The following is a 25797-nucleotide window of genomic DNA, read 5'->3' on the forward strand; positions in this document are numbered from 1 at the left end:
GTCCAGTAATGTCCTTCAGGTGGGCCAGCACCAGTTTTTCAAAAGACTTCATGACCACAGACGTTAGAGCCACAGGTCTGTAGTCATTTAGTCCTGTAATTTTGGATTTCTTTGGGATGGGGATGATGGTGGAGCGTTTGAAGCATGAAGGGACTTCGCACAGCTCCAGTGATCTGTTGAAGATCTGTGTGAAGATGGGGGCCAGCTGGTCAGCACAGGATTTCAGACAGCTGGTGTAACACAATCTGGGCCTGGTGCTTTTTTCCTTTTCTGCTTCCGGAAGACCTGGCGCACCTCTTCTTCGCTGATCTGAATTGCAGGTGTGGGGGAAAGGGGGTTGCTGGAGGTGTTAATGGTTGTGTGGAGAGGTGTTCAGGGCGGGTGTGGGGTGTTTTTTCAAACCTGCAGTAGAACTCGTTCAGATCGTCTGCCAGTTGTTGATTCTCCACAGTGCTTGGGGATGGTGTCTTGTAGTTGGTGATCTCTTTCAGACTTTCCCACACTGATGCTGAGTCACTGGAAGAGAATTGAATCCTTATTTTTTCAGAATAATTCCTCTTTGCCACTCTGATCTCTTTTCCAGTGTGTATTTAGCCTGTTTATACAAGACATTGTCCCCCTTCCTGTAAGCATCTTCTTTAGCCTGACGGAGCTGTCTGAGTTTTGCAGTGAACCATGGTTTGTCGTTGTTGTAGGTTAAATGAGTCCTGGTAGGCATGCACATATCTTCAAAGAAACTGATATAAGATGTCCAGATCGGTGGCAACAGCTTCAAAAACACTCCAATCAGTGAGGTCAAAACAAGCTTTTAAATCCTGCTCTGCTTCATTAGTCCATCTTTTTACAGTCCTTAATACAGGTTTAGCTGATTTCAGTTTCTGCCTGTAGGTCGGTATAAGATGAACCAAACAGTGATCAGAGTCCTAAAGCGGCCCGTGGATCAGAGTGATATGCATTCTTTATTGTGGTGTAACAGTGATCCAATATATTACTGTCTCTGGTGGGACATGTGATGTGCTGTCTGTATTTTGGCAGTTCACGGGAGAGATTGGCTTTTATTAAAGTTCCCGAGAATGATTAAAACAGAGTCCGGGTGTTGTTGCTCTGTCTCTGTGATCTGATCAGCGAGTTTCTGTAAAGCGGAGCTCATGTGCGCTTGCGGAGGAATGTAAATACTTACGAGAATGAACGAGCAAAACTCCCGCGGCGAGTAGAATGGCTTACAGTTAATGAAGAGCACTTCTAGATCTGAACAGCACATCTTCTTTAACACAGTTACATCTGTACACCACCTCTCATTGATGTAAAAGCATGTCCCGCCACAGCGTGATTTCCCCATTGATTCTGCATCGCTATCCGCTCTGAACACCTGAAAGCCCGGGAGACTCAACGCGCTGTCCGGAATGGCGTCTTTCAGTCAGGTTTCCGTGAAACACAGAGCAGCAGAGTTTGAAAAATCCTTATTTGTCCGGGAGAGTAGAAGGAGTTTGTCCATTTTGTTGGGTAGAGAGCGGAGGTTCGCCAGATGGATGCTAGGCAACGGCTGTCCTGAATCCGCGCTGCCTGAGCTTCACGAGCGCGCTGGCTCGCTTCCCCCGTCTGCGCGTCCTGAAGCGTCTTAACAGCGCTGCTGCTCCCCCGACTGCAATGTCCAGCAAAACATCAGAATAATTGAAAACCAGTGAAATATCGGGTGGTGTGTACTGCCTAATGTCCAGCAATTCGTCTCTGGTGAAACTGATTGCAGGGATATAACTAAAGACAGGACAAACTAACAAAAACATAAAAACAACTGCAGAGCATGCCACGGAGGCAGCCATCATCGTCGGCGCCATCTCAATGTGAAAAGTTTTTTAAATGAAAACGTTTTTCAGGAGAGGCGGCGCAACTATAACGACATGGGAATAATCCCGCCCACTCTAAACGATACTAAACTGCAGTGGAAACGCAAACTGAGCCAAGCCGTGCCGAGCAGAGTCGTAACCACGCAGTGGAAAAGCGCCAAATGATTGTCTTCTGGACCATTGCCAAATCAGCAGTCTTCCACATTATTGTGGTTTCACAGAACAAGAGATGCCAGGAATTTATACTGTAGGGATGGTCATTTAATGAAGCTCAAATGTATATATTCCAATATTTTGAGATACTGGATTTTTGACTTTCATGAGCTCTGTAAGCACTAATCATCAAAATTAAAAGAAAACAAATAGAACTTTTGAAATGTTTTACTTTACATGTAATGAACCTAGAATATATGAAAGTTTCACTTTTTGAAATAAGTAAAAAAAAAAAACGTTTTCACGATATTCTAATTTTTTGAGATGCACCTGTATAATGTTAGCCTAGTTTTCTTGCCTCAAAAACAGTAATGACTTTACAGTAATGAGTTTTCATGACCATTTTCCACCTTCTCTGACCACCTTAAGCCGAAAGTATACTTCAGTTTTGACACAAAGTATAAGGATGGACGATATAACCAAAATCGTATTTTATGGTATGAGAAATTTTAATGTCACACTAACAGTTATTTTTTTATTTTATTTTTGTTTTTTAACATAAGAACAAATAATCAACTTACAAACAATAGGACAAATAGGATAGAACAAAGATACAAATTAAACTTCAAATTTTTTAGCTACAGACGGTTTATTTAACGTAGTAATATGCGTAAAGCTTTATCTTTGTCCATTGTCTGCACTGTTTCTCTCCAGAAGTTATGAGCGATACAAAAATCTCTTTTAAACTCTGAACCCCCTCAAAGAAGCAATGTCAGGTGTCTGCTGTGTCTCCAGCAGTTTGTTTTTCCTTTTCTTTTTTGAACAGTGAAACAATAAGCCGGATCAATGATGGAACCTTGTGAACTGCTTAATTAGTGCAAGAACATTCAAGGTGCTTGGAGCTGAGTGCGCGGAGTACATGTGGTTAGGAAAACATGACTGCGCACATACAGTATGATGACAGTTATGCCACAGACATGTAAATAATGAAGTATACTTTGTGCTGTAGAAGTAAACAGGATGTTTTTGCTACTGTACCTTTAAGATGATGAAATGTAGATACCTCTGTTTTGATTGGCTAACTATTAATCATGTAGAAGTATGGGTGGTCATATGTTGAGCTTATGGTCGTGGTGTCATAACCACAATTTCTGAACTGGTTGTTTATGAAGTTTAGTTTGATTAAATGGACTGTGCTGTGGATCACGTTTATGGTGTCCCTTTTTTCCATGATGTGAATTAATCATGCATCGATTGCCTTGCTGTTTTACTCTTTGCTACATTATTCACACTGGTGCTGTCGTCTCTTTGAGTTATGGGTCATGTGGTAGTAATTTGAGTGCAATTTATCCCTTAATGATGTGTTTTTGAGTGGTTTGTGTGTGGGATATCAGGGACTGTGCATCTATGGTTGAAAACCACAAACATCGAGAGCAATAACTTCATGTTTAAATCAAGTATTGTTCTAAAAGCAGAACCCAAGAGATCAGAAACAAACAGTGGGCTATCGTCTGCCGATTAATACTATACATCACCATCTCTCTCAGTATCACCTCTGTGTGCTACAGATACTCAGCTACTGTCCGCCTCTGCTTTAACCTCTCTGTCAGTCAAGTCATCCATGTCTAGTTCATTGAAAGCAGACGTCACTCTCTCCCTAACTCAACAGTGCCGCCCATTCATCAGCCCCCGGCAGAAACTCGATCTCCTCTGAGAATGAGCTGCGTGAAAGGAGCCAGTGTGATTGTGGAGGGCCGTGTGTCTGAGACGGATCTCGAGTGCTCTCAGCCAGCGGACAGTGCTGCCAGATCTCTGTTATCGCTGTGTTTGGATGTGCACGGGCCAGCCAGCCAACTGCAGGAGCAGATACCAGCTTCTCAGATATTACAGCACATCCGTGTCTCACATCTGGTAGAGGTTTAATATAGAGATGCACCGATCGATCGGCCAGGGATCGGAATCGCCCGATTTTCCTCATGATCGACCCGGATCAGTGATCGGTCGGTCAGTCTCATTTCTTTCCAATTTGAGCCGATCCGTTTCGTTACCAGCGGCACAGGTATTAACATCAGCTGCGCATTCTCGCTCTCTTCTCTCCGACGACCCCTTTTCTCTCACACACGTCTCATTCGCTCAGGTTAAATAGTGCTTGTATTGCGCATTATTTTAGTCATTCCCGCAGGTCTCGCACTTATACCAAACGCGCGCGCACCACCACTGATCTATATTAGTGGAGCGCACAAGCCGCGCTCAGTCTCAAACAGCTTGTGAGCCACAAATACCAAAATGAGTGGCTAACTGCGCTAAAACATTCAAATACATACAAAATTATGTCAAAATGCCCGTTTTGGCGAGTATCCAGTTAAAGACAGTCAGTTTTGGAACGTTAAATAGTTGAGAAAGAGAACGCATGTTGTGTAACAGTATATTGGGTCCGTGGATAAACTCTTAAAGGGGCCGCAGTCTAATATACCTGCTGCTGTCTGTCATATTAATCAAAGAACAAAAGACAAAGAAAATCACTTTCTGCTCTTGACTCCATACATTTTATAACTTTAATGGTAAGCATTCATCTGTATTTAATTTTTACAATGAAGACTGGATGTGTTATTTTACATTTGATTACTTTAATTTCTGTCGTATTTCTTACCTGAATAAAAACTTACTTAACCTGAAAAATGTAGTTTCATAGCTCTCTTTATTATATTGAATTTATTTGTGCTGTTGTTTGCAATTTTTTTTTATTTGTTCTTATTTTATTACGGATTTTTTACTTGTGTTTTTATATGAAAATAAAACTTTGTTTTGAAGAAAAGTAGATTTTTGTTTGTATATGCTGTCAATTATAGTTCTTAGAAAGAAAATCAGAATCGGCAAATATCGGTATCGGCAGATCACACTAACAAAAAAAATCGGAAATCGGAATCGGCCAAGAACATTGCAATCGGTGCATCTCTAGTTTAATAGGTCTATAACAGGGCTCTCCGATCCTGCTTCCTTCCTCAAGCTCAAACACAACTTCCTGCAAGTTTTTAGAGATCCTGAAGAGTTTGACTAGCTGGTTCAGGTGTGTTTAATTGGGGGTTGGAGCTAAATTGTCCCTAAATTGTCCCTCCAGGAGCAGGATTGGACACTTTGTTCCTCATGATCGACCCGGATCAGTGATCGGTCGGTCAGTCTCATTTCTTTCCAATTTGAGCCGATCCGTTTCGTTACCAGCGGCACAGGTATTAACATCAGCTGCGCATTCTCGCTCTCTTCTCTCCGACGACCCCTTTTCTCTCACACACGTCTCATTCGCTCAGGTTAAATAGTGCTTGTATTGCGCATTATTTTAGTCATTCCCGCAGGTCTCGCACTTATACCAAACGCGCGCGCACCACCACTGATCTATATTAGTGGAGCGCACAAGCCGCGCTCAGTCTCAAACAGCTTGTGAGCCACAAATACCAAAATGAGTGGCTAACTGCGCTAAAACATTCAAATACATACAAAATTATGTCAAAATGCCCGTTTTGGCGAGTATCCAGTTAAAGACAGTCAGTTTTGGAACGTTAAATAGTTGAGAAAGAGAACGCATGTTGTGTAACAGTATATTGGGTCCGTGGATAAACTCTTAAAGGGGCCGCAGTCTAATATACCTGCTGCTGTCTGTCATATTAATCAAAGAACAAAAGACAAAGAAAATCACTTTCTGCTCTTGACTCCATACATTTTATAACTTTAATGGTAAGCATTCATCTGTATTTAATTTTTACAATGAAGACTGGATGTGTTATTTTACATTTGATTACTTTAATTTCTGTCGTATTTCTTACCTGAATAAAAACTTACTTAACCTGAAAAATGTAGTTTCATAGCTCTCTTTATTATATTGAATTTATTTGTGCTGTTGTTTGCAATTTTTTTTTATTTGTTCTTATTTTATTACGGATTTTTTACTTGTGTTTTTATATGAAAATAAAACTTTGTTTTGAAGAAAAGTAGATTTTTGTTTGTATATGCTGTCAATTATAGTTCTTAGAAAGAAAATCAGAATCGGCAAATATCGGTATCGGCAGATCACACTAACAAAAAAAATCGGAAATCGGAATCGGCCAAGAACATTGCAATCGGTGCATCTCTAGTTTAATAGGTCTATAACAGGGCTCTCCGATCCTGCTTCCTTCCTCAAGCTCAAACACAACTTCCTGCAAGTTTTTAGAGATCCTGAAGAGTTTGACTAGCTGGTTCAGGTGTGTTTAATTGGGGGTTGGAGCTAAATTGTCCCTAAATTGTCCCTCCAGGAGCAGGATTGGACACTTTGTGAACTTTTAGACCAGTGTTTCCTAACCCTGTTCCTGGAAGAACCCCAACACTCTTAAAAATAAAGGATCTTCAAAAGGATCTTCAAGTGATGCCATTTTTGGTTCCACAAAGAACCATTCAGTTAAAGGTTCTTTAAAGAACCATCTCTTTCTTACCTTCTTATAATCTGAAGAACCTTCTTTCGTCACAAAACCCCTTTTGTGAAATGGAAAGGTTCTTTGTGGAACCATTTAGACAAAAAGGTTCTTCTATGGCATCACTGTGAAGCACCTTTGTTTTTAAGAGTGAAGACAAACACATCAGCTCCAGGACTTAAAATGGCACATCCAAAATGTGTACTGTTGGGGTTCCTTCAGGAACAGGGTTATTCTAGGCAGTATAGCATTTTGTTTGACGGATGTTGACTGTTTCCAGCAGAGCTGAAGTCAAATTGAAGAGACCTCTTATGACCCAGACCAACACCGTTTGGTCCATGTACCATTTTAATGAACTCAAACCTGAGTCACTTTGATGTAGGGGTGTGCAATATTTATCATCTACAATTGTTGTTTTAACGATGTGCGAGCTGACATTATCGATGATGTCACTCAATTTGGAAAAAACCCAAAAACACATCTTGAGAGTCCAGAAGCATTGACTGTGTGATGAAGCCTGTTAAAATGCCCCAATAATTCAAGTTATGAAAGCCAAAAAATATCCCTGCATTGGTTTTGGTTTTTGTAAGATATGATATAGTTTAGTAATGTCACGTAAGCAAGAATTCTGCTTTCCCGAATATCAGCCATCGTGAATGTGTGATATTGATTTTATACAACAAGTTAATAGTGAGTGGATTACGTTGTAGACGCAATATTTGTATTTATTTATTTTTGCCAACAAAAGAGCTCCAAACAAAGCTGGAGCTGAACATTTGTGCATCTCAGAGTGACACTTCGTTCCTGAGCGAATCTGTTTTTGAATAAATCATTTGAGTCTGTGATTTGAAGCAAATGAGTCATTTGCCTTGTTTCTAAATAAATCAGCCATTTTGAACAAATCGTTTGAATGGTTGATTCGGTGAATCACTCATTAGGACAAGGATTTGGCACCACCTACTAGTGGTTTTAGTGTCATATTAATTTATCAGTGACTAAACCAGCCACAGTACTAGCACACAAACACACTCAGCAAAAAAATATTGAGATATAATTTTTTCGTCAATATCGCACACCCCTGCTTTGATGCTACTGAGGTTGTAGTGCCAGTTTGAAGGCTTAATTATGCATTGTTTTGTTTTTGACAGGTTCTTGACAATTATGAGCGAGACGGTTTCCAGTTCCTGGCCGAGGTCTTCAACTCATCGCATTCGTTCCTGGAGGATCTGACCGGCTTGACTTTACTCCATCAGGAGACTCAGGCGGCTGAGGTTAGACTCTTCATCACCCCGTGTGTGCTCATATACACATTCAGACCTGAGCCAGAGGTTATTGTCCCATCACTTTGACAAATGCCGTGTGCATTCATTATTAAATGATCAGATCCATTTACACGCATACACCCTGAAATATACAGTGCACAGATGGTTATAGATGAAAGAGCCTTTAAGTCCTGTAACCGCTAGTCCACACAAGGTTCAGGATCAGACTGATTGTTTGGAGATGAGTGAATGATGAATGATCTGTTCACTAGCAGCTCAGACTAGAAAGCTTACGGCACATTGAAGAAATCTGATCAGACTGATGCTTTTAAAAAGAAAAAGAGGATCTCCATTGAAGCATTCAGTTTCTGTCGGTCTGACATATGGTGTACACACAAACTCACACATGCACGCACACTCACTCACTCACACACACTCACGCACACTCACACGCACACTCACACACACGCACGCACACTCACACACACGCACACCAACGCACACACACACACACACACACACGCACACTTACACACTCATGCACACGCACACTCACGCACACACATACTCACACATACTCTCACACACACAGTCTCTCACACACACACACACACTCACACACACGCGCACGCACTCACACACACACACTCACACACACTCTCACACACACACACACACACACACACACGCGCACGCACACACACACACACACTCACACACACTCTCACACACACACACACACACACACACACGCGCACGCACACACACACACACACTCACACACACTCTCACACACACACACACACACACACACACGCGCACGCACACACACACACACACTCACACACACTCTCACACACACACACACACACACACACACGCGCACGCACACACACACACACACTCACACACACTCTCACACACACACACACACACACACACACGCGCACGCACACACACACACACACTCACACACACTCTCACACACACACACACACACACACACACTCTCTCACACACACACACACACACTCACACACACACACACACTCACTCACTCACTCACACACACACGCACACACTCTCTCTCACACACACGCACTCTCACACAAACACACGCACGCTCACGCACACTCACGCACGCTCACACACACACGCAGACTCACTCACGCACATACACACTCACACACACACACACACTCACACGCACTCACACACACACACAAACACACACTCACACACCCACACACACTCACTCACACACACACGCACACACACACACACACACACTCTCTCTCACACACACACCACACTCACTCACTCACACACACTCACTCACACACACGCACTCTCACACACAAACACACGCACACACTCTCTCACACACACGCACTCACACACAAACACACACACACTCACACACGCACGCTCACGCACACTCACGCACGCTCACGCACACTCACGCACGCTCAACAAACACAAACACACGCACACTCACACACACTCACACACACGCAGACTCACTCACTCACACACACGCACACACACTCACACACACACACACACTCACACGCACTCACACACACACACAAACACACACTCACTCACTCACACACACTCACTCACACACACGCACTCTCACACACAAACACACGCACACACTCTCTCACACACACGCACTCACACACAAACACACACACACTCACACACGCACGCTCACGCACACTCACGCACGCTCACGCACACTCACGCACGCTCACACACACTCACACACACGCAGACTCACTCACGCACACACACACGCACTCACACACACACACAAACACACTCACTCACTCACACACACTCACTCACACACACGCACTCTCACACACAGACACACACACACACACGCACACACACTCACACACACCTACACACACACACGCACACACTATATAAAATGGTGACGGACATATCAGCTATAATCTCTGCCAAATTTTGGGCAAATCAGTTGATTTCAGTCTAATTTTTTATTTATTCATTCTCATTTTCTCATTTATTTATTAGCTTGTGGCAATAATTTATTTTATTTTAAAAAGTTTTATTTTATTTAAAAAAAGGTTGTTTTTTTTCATTTAAATTGAGAGGAGACAATACATTTTGGGGGACAAAGGTGTAAATAGGATTAGAAAATAAACCAGTCCATTTTAATCTCATTTGTATTTACGAATTGTTATATTTTTGGTCCACTGAAATAGAATAAAATTGTTCTACAATCAATAGAAGTAGTCAAATAAAATAAAATTAATTAATTTAAAAAAATTCTCTCTATCAATATAAAGTTGAAAAATATTTTATTTAAAAAATAAATAAATATTAATAATAATAAATAATGATTCCCTAATCCCTACATTTTATTTATATAGGAGACAACAAATTTAAATTTGTCATTTATTAGTTTTTAAAAATGTATATAATTGTATTCTCAATAGAAGTAGCCAAAGGGCCCACAAATTAAAAAAATATATATAATAATAATAATAAATAAATAAATTTAAAAAAATTGTTTGTTTTCTCTGTTAATAAGGATTTTTTAAAAATAAATACATAAGGATTTTTCTACCTAGAAGACAATATATTAGTAGGGATAGAGCTTGTAAAGAGGATTAAGAAACAACTGACAAAATGTCAGATTAGAACCTACCCACATGAGCACTCACTCACACACACTCTCTCACACTCACACGCACACACACTCACACGCACTCTCACACACAAACACACACACTCACACACACTCTCACACACTCACTCACTCACTCACACACACACACGCACGCACTCTCTCTCTCACACACGCACTCTCACACACAAACACACGCACACTCACGCACGCTCACACACACTCACGCACACACACACTCACACACACACACACACACTCACTCACTCACACACACTCACTCACACACACGCACTCTCACACACACACACACACACACTCACTCACTCACACACACTCACTCACACACACGCACTCTCACACACACACACACACACACTCACTCACTCACACACACTCACTCACACACACGCACTCTCACACACACACACACACACACTCACTCACTCACACACACTCACTCACACACACGCACTCTCACACACACACACACACACACTCACTCACTCACACACACTCACTCACACACACGCACTCGCACACACACTCTCACACACACTCTCACTCACACACTCACACTCACACACACTCACACACACACACACACACACAAACAAACACTCACTCACTCTCTCTCACACACACACACACTCTCACACACACTCTCACTCACACACTCACACTCACACACACTCACACTCACACACACACACACAAACAAACACTCACTCACTCTCTCTCACACACACACACACTCTCACACACACACTCACACACACGATCCAGAGCACAAAAGTCACATCAAACATGGGCAGTCAAGCCTCAGACCGGCGTATCTGATCGCTAATATTCAATATCTGTCTCTAAGTTCATGAATATATTGCAGCAACATCAGTCAGTAGTATCTTTGCAAATTCATAAAGTATAACACTTTTTATCCAAAGTGAGGAACAAAAGCGACTCCTAACAGAGCCAACAATATGTATAATATACAATGCCAGGTTTATTAGACAACTAGGAAGCAATATAGAGAAGAGTAGAAATGCTGGGAAGAAAGACATTATGAGTGAACCTCAAAGAACATGTTAAAATAATTTAAGAATGACCCCTTTAAACTTCGTCAGTCATTGTGCAAGATTCAACTTTCGAGCATGTGATATTAATAAGATCTGTGTAGATGCATGAGTTAATGAAGTTTAGTGTGGGTTAATATTGTAATTAATCAGAATGTTTTAAGATGCTGTAACCAATAAATAATGAAATAATATTTCCCATGAACTCGAGAACCATGAAATTAAAATGGTATCTGTTTGCTTCAAATTACTGTTTGTTTTTTTGTTTGTTTGCATCACTAAGTTCAACTGAATGTGATAAACATCGATAAGCATTTTTTTACTTTGTGTGTGTGTGTGTGTGTATATATATATATTAGTGCTGTCAAATGATTAATCGTGAAATAAAAATAAAAGTTTTTGTTTACATAACATATGTGTGTGTTCTGTGTATATTTATTATGTATATATAAATACACACACATGCAGTATATATTTTGAAAATATGTTCATGTATTTTCATGTCTATATTTATATTCAAATAATTTATATTATAACTAAACATATTTTATATATAAACATAACATATTTTTCTGAAATATATACATGCATGTGTGTGTGTTTTTATATGCATAATAAACATAATAAATATACACAGTACACACACATACAGTGCTGTGAAAAGGTTTTTGCCCCCTTCCTGTTTTATTCCTTTAATTTTTTGCATATTTGTCACACTTAAAAACTTTTTCACACCCCTGTATATTATGCAAACAAAAACTTGTATTTTTATTTCACGATTAATCATTTGACAGCACTAATATAATTATATATATATATATATATATATTATGGATGTGCATCTCATGACTCAGGCCGATACGATACGCATCTCGATGCATCGCCAACGATACGATACATTAAAGCTACATATGAAGCAGCTAGCATTGCGATACGATTCAGCCCTGTTACGATGCAGTGCGATTCCATTCGATTCAAAACAATACAATGCAATGGAGAAAATATGATCACTTTTAACGCCTCGGGGCCTGTTTCATAAAACAAGTTAAACAAATAAGCCAGGCTTATTTCAGTTAGTCTGACTCATTGTCAAATGATTTGGTTCCATAAAGCAAATTTAACATAGATCAACTTCAGTCACTGTGGCAACTTATGCTGGGAAACTGACCTGGTCTAAAGCAGGCTAACTGTCCGGCTAAGCTAAGCTCCTCTACTGACCAATAGGAACATAATGATATTACCACTGTCTCACATACTATTATTAGATTTTTTTTACAGTTTCTAGCCATGCAGCCTTTCTCTCTGGTTTTATGACGGCTGTACCTTTTATAGTTTGCAGAACAGACAGCAGAACATTACAATCTAAAATTGCTCTTTAAAGCATTAAAAAAACTAATTTAAAAGTTAAAATCACTGAATTAAAAATGAAAATAAATGACTAAATTTTAACTGCTGTAAGAAACACACATTAACTCATTTGAGCTTATAGTAATTAGTAGCTTACTAGCTTACGTTTGATTTATCTATTACAATAGTCCCTTTACAGTTACTGCTGTCATAAAAATACAATTTGTGTAGGTTTAAAGTCCTACAGACACGTTTAATGTCCAATGACCTTTTTTTTTTTTTAGCAAAATGTCCAACAACAAATATTTTAGCAAAATGTATATTTTACTCTGAATTATTGCGCTCCTATTCGATTGCGCTCCTTCTGTTTAGCGCTCGTTGCTCTCGTGTGCCTCGGCCTCTCCTGACAGCAGAATGAATATGTTTGCATGACTTTCTGACATTTACAGATGAATAATATACCTGTGACATGTCAGTTATGCAGTGAGGGAAACACAACGTCTCAAATGCATTAAACAGCACAGATATATTCGCTGTTTGTCATGCTGGATCGATTTGATCCATGGTCCACATTAAGGTCTGCTTAAGAATAAGCGTGCACAAATTAGTGAGATTGTGTGAATTTCATTTGTCATTTATGGAACCGCTTTAGCCCCGATTGATTTGTTAGGTTATTTCAAGTCAGGTTTTGGACTTTAATCCCAGTTTTTCCTCGGGTCTCTGTGGTGTTGTGGTGCGTCATATTCACGCAGCTGATGAGAGAACTGCTTGAGAAACGGTTTAGAGAGGAGAAATCAATCTACACATACAATATTGGTCACAGATTATTGGTCACTATCTAAATAATAAAAGTATAGCGCATCTAGTAATTATATATAAATGAATAGTTTTTTACCAATGCAAATATGTTAGAAACGATGCATCTCGATATAAATGACAACTTGTAGAGGACCGTGGAATCCTAACGTTGGACTAAATCTGCATATACAGTGGTTGCAACACAAATGTAATTTAGAAAACTAACCCAACCCAAATACTACATTTGTGTAATTCTTCCCGCTCAGGAAGTTGCAGAAAGAAAAATAGCCGTAATGCAGTCAGTTCTTGCTGTTCTTGGCTCCGGTCCCAGACTTCACTTCGACTTGCTCTGGAGATCATGTGTTCCAAAAATACCTCCATCTGCTCCTGATCCAGGGACAGTTTTCCTTAGTTTGCACTGATCTCCGGCTCTTTACTACAGCGAGCCAAGCTTACCCAGGAACAGGGTTTGGATTCTGGGAACGGTCCCTCGCCGGGACTCTCCAGTGACCAACACAGCCAGTTTGAAGACTGAAACTGTGGGAAAGTCCCACATCAGCAGTCCTCTGCTCTCCAGAGCGGTTTAGAGATGCAAACGCAGTCCAACCCAAAATGAGAGGATATGTGCTCCTGCATTTGCCCACGCTTATTGTCTGAAGCCTTCAGATTCATTGCAGTCAGTCACTTTGTATTCCCATGCTGACGTCTTGTATTTTGAACTCGTGTGTGTTCGTGCTGCTTCAGGATTGATGTCAAGCTGTGAAATGAATAGAAATGTACCACTTCTAGTTCTAGTTGTGTGTTATTTGTGCGGGGAGAGACACATCTCTCATTACTTCTGCTCTGTTTGCTTCAGTGGGATACTTTCTGTGGAAACGGCTAGCAACTACGCTTTAAAACGTCTTTTCTTTGCCATTTTCAGTGTATGCGGTACACTTTTGTGTCTCATGACTGTTTTTTAAGCATTAGACACAGAAATATTATGTTGAGAACAGTTTGATATGTTTCAGAATTAATCTAGCACTTTTAAACCCATAAAATATCTGTACAACAACAACCCCACCCAAGGGTTTTAAATGCGTCACAGAAATCATAACTTTGACATTAATATATTAAATCCATTTTTGAGGAGTAACATTTTATAAACACCCCAAAATTAACATCATTTGGATATCATTTAATTTGCATGTCTAATTTATTTTTTATTCTAATGTCTATTTAATTTTCATTTAAAGCACACAAATCAAACTGTATTTGACATTTATCTAATTTTGGTAACATTTGCAAATGAATAAAAGTAAGATGGCTCATATGATATTTAAAAAAAGAGGGAAAAACAGTTTCAGCGTCCGGTTTTGTACTCTATTCATGGAAAGTGTGTTTATATTTGGCTTTTAACATGCTTGATTTTGCTGTAAGAGCACAATAATGTGTTCTTGTGAAACTCAACAGATATAAACAACATCGTCCAATCAGCTGATGGTCCTTCAGGAAAGCTTTTCTGTGCTCAGATCAAACCAGTGCAAAGGCCATCAAACCGGCCTAATAAGCCTGAGACAGTTTAGAACAAATAAATGAAACTTTTAACACTGTTTATACTGCTGGTGTTAGCATAGCCTGTAGTGAATACTTAGGAAGGTTTAATCAGGCTGAAAGTCTGAAGGGATGACTTTTTAAGCATGTTTAGACCTGATAATCAAGTCAACATTTACAAGCCATTTCCGCAAGAGACTTTGGTCTAACGGTGTGTTCAGTGAAGGAAAAGTGAGCGTTTCTCACCGCAATGATTCCAGACCCGTGGGCTTAGAGGAGCTCTTATAGAGCTGCAGCATTACTTGACAGAAGAACTGAGATTAGATTTGTATTCAAGTGTTTATAAGGTAGTGTGTTATATTGTAGTGTGTGTGGAGTAGTACACACTGTTCATCTTGTGAAGTAATCTGTTTCTGGAACAGTCTGTCCATCTGACATTATATCTGAATGAATGCACTGTAAGAGAGCGTCAATATCAAATTAATGCGCTGAGCTTTTTAGGCAATGCTCGGCTGAAATTTAGCAGCGCTACTGTATTCTGCCACAGGAATTAAAATAAAAACTGATGGTAGCCTTTCTTTCTGTGTGCAGTCAAACTAGGAATGAAGTGCTTTCTCACAGTAATTTCTTCTTTCCTAATGGCAACATTTCCAAGAAACGTGGTCATGTTTGTTGTTTGCTGGATTTAATTTCGCCTCATGGGGTAATGATGATCATGAGAAAGGTGAGGGATCACCCCAGAACTACACGGGAGGAGCTTGTTAACGATCTTAAGGCAGTTGGGACCACAGACACCAAGCAATCCATTGGTAACACACTACGCCCCAATGGACTGAAATCCTGCAGCGCCAGCAAGGTCCCCTGGCTCAAGAAGGCACATGTACAGGCCCATTTAAAGTTTGCCAAAGAACATCTAAATGATTCAGAGAAGACTTGGGAGAAAGTGCTGTGGTCAGATGAGACCAAAACTGAGCTCTTTGGCATTAACTCGACTCGAACACCATCCCTACAGTCAAGCATGGAGCTGGAAACATTATGCTTTGGGGCTGTTTGTACTGTAAAATCTTGGACGAGAACCTCCTTCCCTCAGCCAGAACACTGAAGATGGGTCATGGATGGGTCTTCCAGCATGACAATGACCCGAAACATACCGCCAAGGCAACAAAGGAGTGGCTCACGAAGAAGCACATTAAGCTCATGGAGAGGCCGAGCCGGTCTCCAGACCTCAATCCTGTAGAAAATCTGTGGAGGGAGCTGAAACTTCCAGTTTCCAAACAACAGCCAAGAAACCTTAAAGATTTAGAGAGGATCTGTAAAGAGGAGTGGATCAAAATCCCTCCCGAGATGTCTGCAAACCTGGTGACCAACTACAAGAAACGTCTGACCTCTGTGCTTACAAACAAGGGTTTCTGCACCAAGTACTAAGTCATGTTTTGCTTGGGGATCAAATACTTCTTTCACTCACTGAAATGCAAATCAATTTCTAACCTTTATATAATGTGTTTTTTCTGGATTTTTGGGTTGGTATTCTGTGTCTATCCGTTAAAATAAACCTACCATAAAAATGACAGACCCTTCATTTCTTTGTAAGTGGGCAAACTTACAAAATCAGCAGGGGATCAAATAAAGATTTTCCCGACTGTAAATCTTAATATTCTTAACTCTAGTTAGTAAAGACAGTAATTACTTTCTTTCTTTTTTTTCTTCTCATTTATATGTACTTTAGAACAATACATAACTTAAGTTTGTGATTATTTATTTATTTATTTCTATCTATCTGTCTGTTGCTCCGTCCGTCCTTCTTTCTTGTCCTGTCCTGTCCTGTCTATCTATCTATCTAAAGGGGTAGTGTTCATTTTAAGGTGTTACTTTTGAATTAGGTTATAGATTGAATATAAACATGGATTGAAGCTTACATTTGTGAATTGAGGAGTAATAGAGAGTGCTTTAGCCGGATCATTTGTTCACTTCACCTGGGATCTGACAGGAATATCCCGTGTTTATCCAATCAGAGATCTGATCTGCTGGAGTTCCCCATCACAGTAACCAGGTCTGATGAAGCGTGCTGCTCACATGCGTGCCACAGTTTATGCAGATGCAATAACCACTAAGGCCCATCCATTATTGCATGATTATTATATGAAATCAGAATTGACCCAGATTTATTTTCTGAATATTTCTTTCTGGTCTTTGTTCACTATTCGTCAGTGCATGTTTTTGCAGAGAGTTAAGTAGTCAGTGACCTTTCATCAAATTGTTATAACTCGCTCCGGCTCTGAAATCACTTTCCTTTTCGGTTGAGCAAATTCTGGTATTGAATTTTCACTTTCACCGTTCAAACAAATCCTGATTGATAAATAAAGCCCCCTTTCTGTGTGTTTTTTTGTCCTTGAATATCCTTTTGCACAGATCACATTGTGGAAGTAAAGGCAGTGCATGTTTGTTCATTCAGTGAATTCAGGGTCTGAGAGGTCAGTAGCTGTCTTTTTCTGCCGAGGGGGATGATAGGGCATTTCATTTATTTTCAACACATTTATGTTGTCATTTTACTAAAGTGAGAGCTGGACACAGTCTGATTGACTGAAGCAGACCAAAGTGCTTTATAAAAGCAGAACACACATTGCTTCTTCAGCAGTTTCCACTGCATCGACAGAGCTGGGTTTAATCTGGACATTACATAATCAGATTCAAAACATTGAGTACTAGTAATTGGATTTTAATACATTTTAAAATGCACATAATCAGATTACATTGACATGGTCATTTTTATTTATATAGCACCCTAAAACAACATAAATGCTGACCATGCTTCACAATAACACAAAAAGATGACATTCATATAAAACAATTAAATCAACTTAAACCATAAAACCAAAAAAAGAATAAGAATTTAACTCAATAAGACTATTAACATATCTAAAATTATGAATAATCAGATTACAGTTACTTTTTTATGGATTACATGATTACATATTCATAAAAGGGTTGTAAATTATTCTAATTGATTGATTCTCTTTAATTCTTCCTTTTTTTTAACTCTTTTTATGTGTCAAAACATTTAGCTTTGGCTATATTCACAATATAGAATGGTCATGTAAATAAATGTGCAAACCATGCTTTTGAATCCGAGGGAGAATAGCACCTCTCAAGCAGTTAGACCATGAAACAAATAACTGTGCAAGTTCCTAAACACTGGTGATCTGTAGCTGTGAAACACGGCAGTATGCACTGAGCTTCAGTAACTGCTGATTCTGAGGTCTGGACAGAAATACTTCAATCCTGGAAGACTTTGGGCATGCAATCTCTAGTGACGAATACATGTAATAAAATGTATTTGAAATACATTTATTTCATGCCACGTATGCTACAAATACATTTACATATTTATGTGCTTAATAAAAGTACTCTTCAATTGTACTTTTAGTATACTAAACTGGTATAAGTCTGCTAAACTGAAACAACTAATTTTGTGCTTAATGCACTTTAATTGTGCGGAAGTAGTGCTGAAGTCCAACTAAAGATATACTGAAGTGTATTTGATTGTGCTAAAGTATACTTCAGGTACACTTTAAATATCTGGCATTTAAAGAGCGATGTTATTCAGAGATCGTACAGTCCTCTTCAATAGTGGCATTAAAACACATTTCAGGCTTAATATTAAGTAATGTGCATTGTGCACAAGCAGTACGCCAAATACATTTTATTATAATTTGTATATCAGTAAGTCTCTAGCGATATGTCAGTAAATATGTTAAGAGATTTGAACTATACTTGGTATGAAATAAATGTATTTTAAATATATTACTTTTTTATTAGGGATGACGTTGATGTTTTCCTGTTTATTAATGTTTGTTCGTGTAATGCAGACATTTTCAAACATTTTTGTCAGCCAAACCCCTTAAAATAAAATATTTACTTTAAATATCTTATATATATTTCTAATAATTTATCAACAGCTTAATGCACTTTAATTGTGCGGAAGTAGTTCTGAAGTCCAACTAAAGATATACGGAAGTGTATTTGATTGTGCTAAAGTATACTTCAAGTACACTTTAAATATCTGGCATTTAAAGACCGATGTTATTCAGAGATCGTACAGTCCTCTTCAATAGTGGCATTAAAACACATTTCAGGCTTAATATTAAGTAATGTGCATTGTGCACAAGCAGTACGCCAAATACATTTTATTATAATTTGTATATCAGTAAGTCTCTAGCGATATGTCAGTAAATATGTTAAGAGATTTGAACTATACTTGGTATGAAATAAATGTATTTTAAATATATTACTTTTTTATTAGGGATGACGTTGATGTTTTCCTGTTTATTAATGTTTGTTCGTGTAATGCAGACATTTTCAAACATTTTTGTCAGCCAAACCCCTTAAAATAAAATATTTACTTTAAATATCTTATATATATTTCTAATAATTTATCAACACGTTCACATGTTTACAGCTCTCTGATTATGGTTAATGGTCACATTTACATGCAGGTAAACAATTAAATATTTATATTTTTAGTGTTCAAATCTTTTATTTTGATAGTTTTTGTTTTAAAGTAATTTTTATGACTTAATTAATTATTAGCTTTTTATCAACTCTCAAACCCACCGCGGTTTTTATATTAACCCCAGTTTGGGAAATCCTGCGGTAATGTAACATTTAATGCATTTTATGATGTTGATACAGTATAAAATAATGAAATATATTTTCTTTGTTTGTTTTTTCTTTCAATATGGTACACTTACTGGCATGTTTGAAACAGATTCAGTAGTCAGATATACTTATAATATTACAGTACATGACCTAAAATGAGTAACTCAGATTATGTTGCTAACTACAGTTTTCATCATGTCATCTGTAATCAGTAACGGACTGTAAGTATTCTGCCGAGTCGACTAGTCTTCTTCCCGTCGTCGATCCTCACGTTCGGTGAATGATCTTGTTATCTGCGGTTAGAGGCGGTGATGTACGGACACAAGTTCTCCTGACGCGGCACACAATATAGAGCTCTGTGTGCTCAGACGCGTTCAGATTCACTTCCCTTCATTTCTGATTCCATCCATCACTCTAATAAAGATGCCATTGTGTGTTTCCAGTCAAATGATCCAGTTCTTCTGCTGCGTTCTGATCTCCCACACAAACCTGTCAGACGCGCCTGTTCCAGCAACACACCAACATCATTATCAGCTAAAGTTCCTCAGTATACAGCCAGGAAGGGCTCTTTATTTCAGTAATGATGAAATGAATGAGGAATATGACACTGCAAGCACACTAAATATATTACTATTGTACAGTAGAATGTACTTCTCAAAGGAACAGCAACAGGAATAATAATTATAATAATATAGTTTATAAAAACATTAAGGAATATCACACATTAACACACAATTTCACACACAATCTATTTTTTTATTTAATTAAAAAAGTCATGAAGCACTTTGTTTGCCAAAAGAGGGAAATAATTGTTCAGATTTAGTTTGATTTCATTTTTAAAGATTTCATTAAATTGTTCACATTTAAAGCATTCATTTGATTAACACTTGATCACTCGACCGTTTTTGTAAAAAAAATAATAATAATTGTATCAAATCATAAAACACAGAATCCTTGAAAATGAAAAGAAACTGAATTTCTGAAAAATTAAGAGTTCATAATGCACTGTTAGAATCTTAACAAAAATTATTGTAGTTTTATTAATTCAATTGAGTACATACATTTTGACTATTACAATGTTATTAAACAATTAAAACTGGAATAAATGCACCGAATTAGGAGATCAAATAAAATAATTTTAGAATTTGAACTGTACAAAAGAGCTGATTGAAATAATCTGATGACAGTAGGTTGTTCAGCTGAACACCGGCGCACTAAACCACTTTATTGGCAGGTTAATTCACTCAAAACACAACCTCTGTGAAATTAATCAGTAATATCTACAACATAAATGCAATATTATGATGTGCAAGTCAAATTGTGTAACTATGCTGTTAATATGCATTTGCCGTCTAAAATCAGTCTGTAAAGCATGAAGAATGAAGAGTGCAGTCACTATTAAACAGCAGTCTAGTGTTACTGCATTACATGCTGTTCATTTAGGAGTTCAGGAACACTTATGCTGTTTTATACATTTAATAAATGAGAAATACATCTTTCAACATGTTTGCACACACAGTTTTGTAATTTTGCACATTATTATTAACATTATAATTGTATAACATTGTTGTTGACGATAACACCATTAAGGAGAAATAGATAATTGTGTAAAGTGAGTAGATGATCTGGCTGTTGTTAGTGTGATGTGTGACTTGTATTCTGTGGATTGGTTGGTGCTCTAAATGTCATTTTAATGCAGTTGTTTTCAGACTTACATGAGGATTGATGGGGTGTCAGAGATGCTGACAGAGCCATTCATCTCTCTAACCTGAGCAGAGCCGTCTTTTCATATCTTCATGATGCTTTGGCTGGATGCTGCAGCTCCTGAACCTAGAGACTTATATCAATGACAATCAGTGCATGATTCTGCTGTGTCTCTGTGTAAAAAAAAAACGTCTCAGGTTACGTATGTAACCATGGTTCACCGGTCGCTACGGTGTCTGAAGCATACATCTGAACACGACAATAACATTGGCCGGCGACAGCCTATGACGTCACTACCGGCACGACCACAGTATAAAAGGGCACCGGGAGAATACATCATCTGCTTCTTCGTCTGAAGCTCGTGTCTGAAGCATGGCGAAGCTTCTAGAGGACGCAGTTTCTCAGGGAAGCATGGTTACATATGTAACCTGAGACGTTCCCTTTCCGAGGGAACTTCGAACTGCGTCCTCTAGTGGTCGCTATGGGGAATGGTGTCCCCACGCTGCCATGCTGAGGGGAGTGCATGCCAAGCACTAAGGCGAGCACTAAGTACCAACTCTACCAACATAATGGGAGTTGCCCCTGGGGCGCCCTGACGGCTGTCAGTGACATTATCCCCTTCGGCCAAAGGCCTAAGCTGCATACCACAAAGAACTCGCCTGTTAAGGGCTGGGCTTGAGGAAGCCTGAACCCAGGGCAGAGCTCAAGGCTTGGAATCAGAAACAAAGAGATTCCTTTAAGGGGATACGGCCAAGCATCTAGGACCATAACTGGCCTGTCACCCAGGGGCTACTGTCAGCTCTGGATGATATGGAGGATACATAAGTAGAGTGGGGCCCAAGGTAGGAACCGGGGCCTGCACCAGCTCAGAGAAAGTGTACGAAGTTGGCAGCGCATGACCCATACCATATAGGATTTTAGAAATGTGTGCAAGGCGCCTAACGTGCACACTTAGCAGGATGTGGATTTTAGAAAGTGCACAAAAGCTCAGCGTGTGCACTTACCATAACACCATTGCTACGGGGTTACTGGGGCTGCTTCCTAGACAGGCCTAGGAGCGGTATGTGACTGTGATACGCTCAGGCAGCAGTTACTTAATTCAGTCTTCGGAGTGAAGTGCACACGCCCAGAGTGCATGAGAATTGGGAATAACGTATCTCATAGAAAAGACCCTCCATATAAGGGAGCATCGCCAACTCAGTCATAATAGTCACGGGACAGGACAGGCTCTGTGCTCGTACATAACTGAAGGAGCGTAGCACCCAGCTCTCAAACTGACGGGGATACAAAGCTTGACTCGGGTAGCAGTATGGTCATCGGTGACCCTCTAGGGTGGGGGGAGCACTACAAGCTCACAAGAGCAGCATATCAGGGAGGCAGAAAGGGGGCCTAACCACCTGGTGTTGCTGACTCGCAGAGCCCTGGAGAGCAGAGAACTCAACACTCGGGATGAGAGGGAGCGCTCATAGGTAACCCTGTAGAGTGAGGGGAGCAACGCCATTTAGTTTGATTTCATTTTTAAAGATTTAATTAAATTGTTCACATTTAAAGCATTCATTTGATTAACACTTGATCACTCGACCGTTTTTGTAAAAAAAAAAAATAATAATTGTATCAAATCATAAAACACAGAATCCTTGAAAATGAAAAGAAACTGAATTTCTGAAAAATTAAGAGTTCATAATGCACTGTTAGAATCTTAACAAAAATTATTGTAGTTTTATTAATTCAATTGAGTACATACATTTTGACTATTACAATGTTATTAAACAATTAAAACTGGAATAAATGCACCGAATTAGGAGATCAAATAAAATAATTTTAGAATTTGAACTGTACAAAAGAGCTGATTGAAATAATCTGATGACAGTAGGTTGTTCAGCTGAACACCGGCGCACTAAACCACTTTATTGGCAGGTTAATTCACTCAAAACACAACCTCTGTGAAATTAATCAGTAATATCTACAACATAAATGCAATATTATGATGTGCAAGTCAAATTGTGTAACTATGCTGTTAATATGCATTTGCCGTCTAAAATCAGTCTGTAAAGCATGAAGAATGAAGAGTGCAGTCACTATTAAACAGCAGTCTAGTGTTACTGCATTACATGCTGTTCATTTAGGAGTTCAGGAACACTTATGCTGTTTTATACATTTAATAAATGAGAAATACATCTTTCAACATGTTTGCACACACAGTTTTGTAATTTTGCACATTATTATTAACATTATAATTGTATAACATTGTTGTTGACGATAACACCATTAAGGAGAAATAGATAATTGTGTAAAGTGAGTAGATGATCTGGCTGTTGTTAGTGTGATGTGTGACTTGTATTCTGTGGATTGGTTGGTGCTCTAAATGTCATTTTAATGCAGTTGTTTTCAGACTTACATGAGGATTGATGGGGTGTCAGAGATGCTGACAGAGCCATTCATCTCTCTAACCTGAGCAGAGCCGTCTTTTCATATCTTCATGATGCTTTGGCTGGATGCTGCAGCTCCTGAACCTAGAGACTTATATCAATGACAATCAGTGCATGATTCTGCTGTGTCTCTGTGTAAAAAAAAAACGTCTCAGGTTACGTATGTAACCATGGTTCACCGGTCGCTACGGTGTCTGAAGCATACATCTGAACACGACAATAACATTGGCCGGCGACAGCCTATGACGTCACTACCGGCACGACCACAGTATAAAAGGGCACCGGGAGAATACATCATCTGCTTCTTCGTCTGAAGCTCGTGTCTGAAGCATGGCGAAGCTTCTAGAGGACGCAGTTTCTCAGGGAAGCATGGTTACATATGTAACCTGAGACGTTCCCTTTCCGAGGGAACTTCGAACTGCGTCCTCTAGTGGTCGCTATGGGGAATGGTGTCCCCACGCTGCCATGCTGAGGGGAGTGCATGCCAAGCACTAAGGCGAGCACTAAGTACCAACTCTACCAACATAATGGGAGTTGCCCCTGGGGCGCCCTGACGGCTGTCAGTGACATTATCCCCTTCGGCCAAAGGCCTAAGCTGCATACCACAAAGAACTCGCCTGTTAAGGGCTGGGCTTGAGGAAGCCTGAACCCAGGGCAGAGCTCAAGGCTTGGAATCAGAAACAAAGAGATTCCTTTAAGGGGATACGGCCAAGCATCTATGACCATAACTGGCCTGTCACCCAGGGGCTACTGTCAGCTCTGGATGATATGGAGGATACATAAGTAGAGTGGGGCCCAAGGTAGGAACCGGGGCCTGCACCAGCTCAGAGAAAGTGTACGAAGTTGGCAGCGCATGACCCATACCATATAGGATTTTAGAAATGTGTGCAAGGCGCCTAACGTGCACACTTAGCAGGATGTGGATTTTAGAAAGTGCACAAAAGCTCAGCGTGTGCACTTACCATAACACCATTGCTACGGGGTTACTGGGGCTGCTTCCTAGACAGGCCTAGGAGCGGTATGTGACTGTGATACGCTCAGGCAGCAGTTACTTAATTCAGTCTTCGGAGTGAAGTGCACACGCCCAGAGTGCATGAGAATTGGGAATAACGTATCTCATAGAAAAGACCCTCCATATAAGGGAGCATCGCCAACTCAGTCATAATAGTCACGGGACAGGACAGGCTCTGTGCTCGTACATAACTGAAGGAGCGTAGCACCCAGCTCTCAAACTGACGGGGATACAAAGCTTGACTCGGGTAGCAGTATGGTCATCGGTGACCCTCTAGGGTGGGGGGAGCACTACAAGCTCACAAGAGCAGCATATCAGGGAGGCAGAAAGGGGGCCTAACCACCTGGTGTTGCTGACTCGCAGAGCCCTGGAGAGCAGAGAACTCAACACTCGGGATGAGAGGGAGCGCTCATAGGTAACCCTGTAGAGTGAGGGGAGCAACGCCATACTCACCCCTAAGGGCAGCCTGGCAGGGAGGCAAGATGGCCTGACAACCTGGTATGGCTGCCTGACGGAGCTCAGGGAGAGGAGTAACTCAGCTCAACCAGAAAGAGCGGTCTATAGCCCTGGGGCAGAGTTCTTAGCTCTCCGGTAGAGAGGAGAACTCACATGTTCTGCTTAGGAGTGGCAAGCTCATAGATGACCCTCCCGCAGAGAGGGGAGCACTACCACGCACAAAGAAGCAGGTTAACCTTGCCCTGCAAATGGGCACTAGGAACGGGATTCAGCTGCGAAGGGAATCGCATGTTCTGTCCGGGAGCAGCAGGCTCCCACCATAGAGGCAACTGGCCAAGGAGGCGACAGGGGCGGGCCTAACAACTCGGTATGGTTGCATATGGAGTTCTTGGGAGCGGCGCTCTCAGCCCTTGGGCAGAGGCA

General features: G+C 40.1%; 1 pseudogene; it reads left to right on the plus strand.

Annotated features, from left to right (window-relative positions):
* LOC107570334 (ubiquitin-like modifier-activating enzyme ATG7) overlaps positions 1-25797 on the plus strand; it is a 92486-nt pseudogene that overhangs the window by 48677 nt on the left and 18012 nt on the right.

Source organism: Sinocyclocheilus grahami, unplaced genomic scaffold (genome assembly GCF_001515645.1).
Source record: "Sinocyclocheilus grahami isolate Dianchi unplaced genomic scaffold, SAMN03320097.WGS_v1.1 scaffold1442.1, whole genome shotgun sequence".
Classification (NCBI taxonomy): domain Eukaryota; kingdom Metazoa; phylum Chordata; class Actinopteri; order Cypriniformes; family Cyprinidae; genus Sinocyclocheilus; species Sinocyclocheilus grahami.